The sequence below is a fragment of the Bidens hawaiensis genome, unplaced genomic scaffold (genome assembly GCF_021521415.1).
Source record: "Bidens hawaiensis isolate Kalapana, Puna unplaced genomic scaffold, B.hawaiensis_p1.1 tig00062705_1, whole genome shotgun sequence".
NCBI classification, from domain to species: domain Eukaryota; kingdom Viridiplantae; phylum Streptophyta; class Magnoliopsida; order Asterales; family Asteraceae; genus Bidens; species Bidens hawaiensis.
Window position 1 is genome coordinate 1 of NW_027501260.1, and position 6495 is coordinate 6495.

A 6495-nucleotide genomic window follows, 5' to 3' on the forward strand; every position below is an offset into this window, starting at 1 on the left:
GACCCTTAGAATATGAAATTGTTGAAGTGTGCCCCAATTTAGGATCACAAGCCTAACATGATAAACACACCCATGTGAACCCAGTTCTAATAAGCGCACTAATAGGCCATTCTTTTAGGGATGTTTTCTCCACCTAAATCTCTCTCTAAATTACAACATATAAGTATGCACATATTTATTTGTGTAATTGCTGAGATGATACTGAATGGGTATTGGAATGGCCCTCGCGGCAATCGCCTAGGCCCTCGAACGGGCTTCCATTTTGGATAAAACGTAGGATGAGAGGAACCAATCTTAACAACATGAGAAGAGGAACTTGAAGGGAATCTCCATGTGTTCAGGTTGGAGACGGTAGCCGATCTAATATTGAACTTACGAGATATCATGTAGAATAGTGAAAACTATTATTCAACATTATATAGAACAATAATATTAATATATAATTTATAAATAAAGGAAATATCAATCTAACATTATCTCCTAAACTTGGTAACAGTATAATACTAATTCGCCAGTAATATATATTTTTACATTGTTTTCTCAAAGAAATAAATATAAATACCAAATCAAAAGAAAAAAAAAGTTATTGAAAAGAAAAGAAAAGTATTAGATGATGAAAATACGACCAATTTTGAATGAATTAATAATTAATAATGTTGGTTTTAAAGTCTAGGTTGCCCCCTCTACCTATTTTTGAATTTCTATCAGACCGTTTGCTCTCTCTCTTCTTCTTCTTCTTCTTCTTCTTCTCTCTCTTCACTTCTATCGTGTGTCTGATCGCAGATCTATCACAGCTTCACTTCTTTCTTATTCCAATTACATGGTCCAACTCCAAGGATCTTCACCCGCTTGTAAGCTCTTTTTGCCGTTTTCAAATTCCTTATTTCGATTAAAAAGCATGCGTTTTTAGGGTTTTCAGGATCAAATTACTCGATTCAATCAAAACCCAGATGCCAAAACGACTGATATGTTTCGATTATGGCGTTTGATTGATTGCTTCAAGCGCGAAAAATTTGGGTTTTTTTTTTGTTCGGTGATTATTAGGGTTTTGCTAATTAGAGTTTAATCAGTTAAATTGGGATTCATTTGCTGTAAATTTAAGTTAATTGAGTGAAACGGCTTCTGGGTTTGTTTTATTTATCGTTTTTGAAAGCTAATTAGGGTTTTGAGGATCAAATTACTCGACTCAGTCAGAATCCAGATACCAAAACGACTAATATGTTCGGAGTATGGGGTTTAATTCATCGTCTGTAGCGTGAAAATTTTGGGTTTTTTTGTTCTGTGATTATTAGGGTTTTGTTGATTAGAGTTTAATTAGTTGAATTGGGATCTGTTTGCTGCAAATTTAAGTTAATTGAGTGAAACGGCTTTTGTGTTTGTTTTATTTTTGTGCGTTTTATCGTTTTGAAAGCTAATTAGGGTTTTGTTTGCCTACTAGAATTTGGTGTGCAGGCAGTTTTTTGTTACTGGATATGTGATAGTGAGGTCAGCGCTATATGGAGATGATGGGTTGTTCTTCTAAAGGCGGCCTCAACAAAGGACTTGAGAAAGTGCGATCTATGAACGGGTATGCGTGATGCTAAATTATGATGAACTTGAATGTTTGGATGTTTGTTTACTGGATTGAACAAGTATGCTACTGTTTATAGGAGGACAAGTGGGCCCACAAGGCGTTCGACAAAGGGGCAGTGGTCCGCAGAAGAGGTATGTGTAAACCTTTTGCTGTTTATGTTATATATGTTTGGAGGAAATTTTATATAAATTGCTGCAATGTTTCTTCACTTGTAGGATGAAATGTTATGGAAAGCTGTTCAGCAGTTCAATGGCAAAACTGGAAAAAAATAGGTAACTTTTCTTCACTTATTGTTACACTCATCTTAACTTAGGATGTTAAGATAACTTGTGTTTGATAAGTACTATAGATAATATAGTTTCTTAATCCTTACATTGTGGCATGTTCAGCTGAGTGTTTCAAGGATCGAACTGATGTTCAGTGCTTGCATCGGTGGCAGAAAGTTTTGAACCCCGATCTTGTTAAAGGTCCATGGTCAAAAGAGGTTAGTCGTAACCTTTTGTTTATCTACCAACAGTTAAATTTGTTTCTTTCAAAATTGATAAGAAACATAGTGTAACATCACTCATGTTGACCTTCCATAACATATATACTCAGGAAGATGAAGTAATAGTTCGTTTAGTTGAGCAATACGGAGCGAAAAAATGGTCCACCATTGCCCAACACCTACCTGGTCGCATTGGAAAGCAGTGTCGGGAAAGGTAAGATTTATTATTTTATTGTTGTTGATGTTTGCAATTGAAAAGCATTAATCTTTTTGTTTACACCTGTTAGATATGCAAGACTGATGCTTTCTTAGTTCTTATATTATATTTTACCTTCATCTTTGTTTAAGTAACACCTTCTAACCAGCATTTTTAACCTGTGTACAGGTGGCATAATCATCTAAATCCTAACATAAACAAGGAGGCATGGAGTCAAGAAGAGGAAATAGCATTGATTCATGCTCATCAAATTTATGGGAATAAGTGGCAGAACTGACCAAATTCTTACCTGGACGGTATGCTTAGTTCTATATAAATGTTGCAAAAGATACTACACAAATGCTTTTATATAGTATTAATTATTATTAGTATTATTGAATCAGGTCGGACAATGCTATTAAAAATCATTGGAACAGTTCAGTTAAGAAGAAACTGGACACATACATTGCGTCCGGTTTGGTTGCTGCTGCGCAGCCTCAAGGTGTCATGGCCCAAATGAACCAATCAACTGCGTCCACATCATCATGGGTTTGCAGTCAAGATGATGATAGTATTCCCAATCCAAAGGAGGATATCTCTGAATGCAGTCAAGGATCGGTTTTTGGTGCAAATGCAATAGTGGTATACCAAAACGAAGCACAACCACCTGAAAGTTCTTCCTTCTCACATAATAATAATGACTGTTGGCAAAACGATTTACAAAATATTCCTTCTTTAGACATGTGCGAGAATTCAGAATTCATTAACTGTATAGATGTTGATACAACAATCCAACCTACCTCAAATCCGCCTCTGATGATGAATTTGAAAATTTGTGCGATGGTCCAAATTCAGAACTCGTTTATGAATCGACAAATGTTCAAGTTCCTGATGATGCTACTTTGACCTCACAAACATATTATTCAGACTTGCTGCTAACTTCATGTTATCTGAGTGAATCCTCTCAGCAGTTTAATATTGAACCGCAAGAACTCGTCCAACAAGACGTTAACGAGGTGATGATCCCCACTACAACACCTACTACTACTAATAATAATAATACAGAGGTTTTAGTAGTTTATCAGCACAAGTAAATGAAGATCAACATCCACCATCAGTTGATGATACAAAAGGTGTTCTATCTTATGATCCACCTCGTTTTCCAAGCCTGGATATTCCATTCTTCAGCTGTGATCTTGTACCGTATGGTGGCGGTGAAGGTGATAAGGAGTATGATGAATATAGTCCTCTTGGTATTAGAAAACTGATGATGATGTCATCTTTTAGCCCGTACAGATTATGGGACTCGCCTTCGCGAGCCGACAGCCCCGAGGCTGTGCTGAAAAGTGCTGCAAAGACGTTCACGTGCACACCGTCTATATAAAAAAGAGAAACCGTGACTTGTGTTCACCTTTGTCTGAGAAACGATGTGAAAAGAAGCAGGAACAAGCCCCTCTTTCTCCACTTGGCCACAAACTTCTCTCGGTTAGAAGTTATGTTTGATGAAAACAGTAAAAACATTAAAGAGTCACCTTCATTAAGTGACAAACAAGATGCCGGATCGTTTCTTGATGATAAAGAAAATATGGTTCCAGATTCTGCTCCTGCTCCTTCACAAGTGACAGAAAAAGGAAGGTGTAATACCGAAAGTGAGTGCGAAAGTGATAACCCTAATTCAGTAAATTGATTTTTCTTGTTTTTACAATCTTTTGATGGTTATCTTGTGAAAAAGATCTTATTTTTACAATCTTGTTCAGGTGGTACAGTCATCTGGTGTTCTTACAGAACGGAACTTGGATAATCTATCATTCTTTTCTCCTGATAAGTTCACCACCAAATCAGATACACCCAAATCCGGACTCAAGAAGAGCCAAGTCACTACTATGTCATCATCGTCATTTTGCGATAATCCAACGGAACTTGTTTCATCTTCTGCTCTTTCAGCACAAGTCACTGTTGATAGTGCTGCAATAGATACATTAGTTGAAACCTTTGGGATGTAAGAAGATGTTTTCAATTATTATTAATATTATTATTATTTATCAGTTTTGATGCAAAATGATTTTGCTGATATGTGTTATTTTAGGTTTGGTGAAACACCAATGAAAAGAAGTTTTGAATCACCATCTGCATGGAAATCACCATGGGTTTTCTTTTCTGCCCGGGCCAAGGATTGATACAGATATAACCATTGATGTAAGGTAGCTCATGCATTCATTTGATTTTGGTAGGCATGACATCATGTGATTTGATATGTTTGCAGGATATTTGGTTACTTTGTGAGCCCAAGAGAAAGGAGATGTGATGCTTTGGGGATGATGAAACAGTTTAGTGAGCATACTGCTACCGCGTATGCAACTGCTCAGGAGGTGTTGGGAGATGAAACTCCTGATTCTATATTGAATAAGAGATATGCAGAAAAAGGAGCAAATATCTTGGTAAGTTTGGTTTGTGGAATCTATTAGACTTCTGATTCTTTTTTGTGATGGACTATAATGAGTTCTAGTTAGGGGGGGGGGGGGGAGGGGTGTTTGTGGTCTGGTTCGGCCTGTTTTGATGAAAACTCGGGCCAGGTTGCAAAAATACCAACTAAATTGGCCAAGTTGGTTGGGTCGGGCCGGTATGGGTGTAAACGAGCCGAACTTGAGCTCCACTTGTTTTACTTACGAGCGCTCGAGCTTGGCTCGTTTCGAGCTTTTTTTCTAAAGCTCAAGCCCGGTTTATGTGTGGCTTTACAACTTGAGCTTGGTTCGGGCTTGGCTGGTTGATTTAGTTTATACACATTATTAATTATATTTTTTATGATTATAAATTGTATGTATTTTAATTATTTTTTTTATACTTATTAATATTAATACAATAGCTATTATATTAAATAAAAATTATATAATATTAATTGACTTGTTTAGGCTTGCAAACCAGCTCTAGCTAAGTGAAGTTTGGGCCCGGGCTCGTTCATTAGACAATCTTATTTTCAGACTCGAGCCCGTTAATTTGGCTTGGTTAGAGCTTTTAATGGGCCAATCTCGAGTGAGCCGCATGCCTCATTTTACACCATATCCATCGGGCCAGTCAAAATTTTTAGTTTGGTGGCTTCAACCCATTTTCTCTTTTCCAAAATCGGTAGTTTTGTATTAAAAATTTCAAACGGATAAAGATGGTTTATGATATTATAATATTCCAAAAATAAGTAATAAAAATAAGCTGGTCTGAACCATGGGATCCAGTTTATGAAACCTTAAACCGGTTGATTTGATATATATATATATATATGTTATGGTGTATTTATTGCAGACAGAGAGAAGGGTTCTAGATTTCAGTGAATGTGGCACACCTGGCAAAGGGGCTGAAAACTGCAAAAGCTTAAACATATATATGAATGAATGAGGATGATTGTTACTTCAGTATGTGTTTGTATAATATTATATATAAAATCACCATTTATTGTTTTTGGATCACCTTTACCTTAATCAAATTATTCATATTCTTCTTGTCTCATCATCAAACATTTTATCAACAAACCAAAAACACTTTTATTTATTTATTTTTTATCAGGTGAATGTTATAAAAACAATCTTTGTGTGATTATGGGCAAAGCTTATATAGAGATTGGGGTTGGGGTCCCCAACCCATTTGAAATTTTTTTTTAAGTATTGGGTTCACCCTGTGAAACAAAATCATTTAAATTTTTTATGTATTTAAATGATTTTAAATTACATTTTATTTATTTATAATATTTTGAATGATAACGCATATTCTCTAATTCTACACCACCTGATATCTTAATATCAACGAAGAGATTTAAACTCTTATCACTTGCCCCAAGGAGATTCACCAATACCCCTGGTCAAAATAGTATTTCACATTATTAGAACATAACGTACGACTTCTTTTAAGTTTAGATAGGTGATGAGCATAGTTCATAAAAACTATGTAATTTAAATTGTGTTGAACTTTATAAGCTACATGTAAAGTATAGTGTGTTATTATCTTAAAAGCATAAAAATACAATAAATAAATTAACATTATGCAACAAAATTAACTAAATGGGACTGGTATAACTATCATAATTATCTTAAATATATATAAATGAAACATTTAAAAGTTTTCTGGTTGCTTACCATATTCTCTAAAGTCATCATATTGCTTTATTTGTAAATAGAGGTTTCTTATGTATTTTACCCGAATTCACAGGTATGAGTCTCACCAATTCAGATAGCCCTTAAACGGGTTTGATAT

The 6495-nt window shown here is 35.3% G+C and overlaps 1 pseudogene across 1 annotated transcript; it reads left to right on the forward strand.

The window, feature by feature from the left end:
• The first annotated feature begins 1501 nt into the window (after positions 1–1501).
• Positions 1502–5643, forward strand: LOC143603785 (transcription factor MYB3R-4-like; annotated as a pseudogene). Its single transcript, XR_013148132.1, has 11 exons — positions 1502–1567; positions 1650–1704; positions 1789–1845; positions 1963–2057; positions 2171–2274; positions 2446–2573; positions 2661–3934; positions 4014–4255; positions 4343–4457; positions 4520–4694; positions 5551–5643. The product of XR_013148132.1 is annotated as a transcription factor MYB3R-4-like (transcript).
• The last annotated feature ends 852 nt before the right edge of the window (positions 5644–6495 follow it).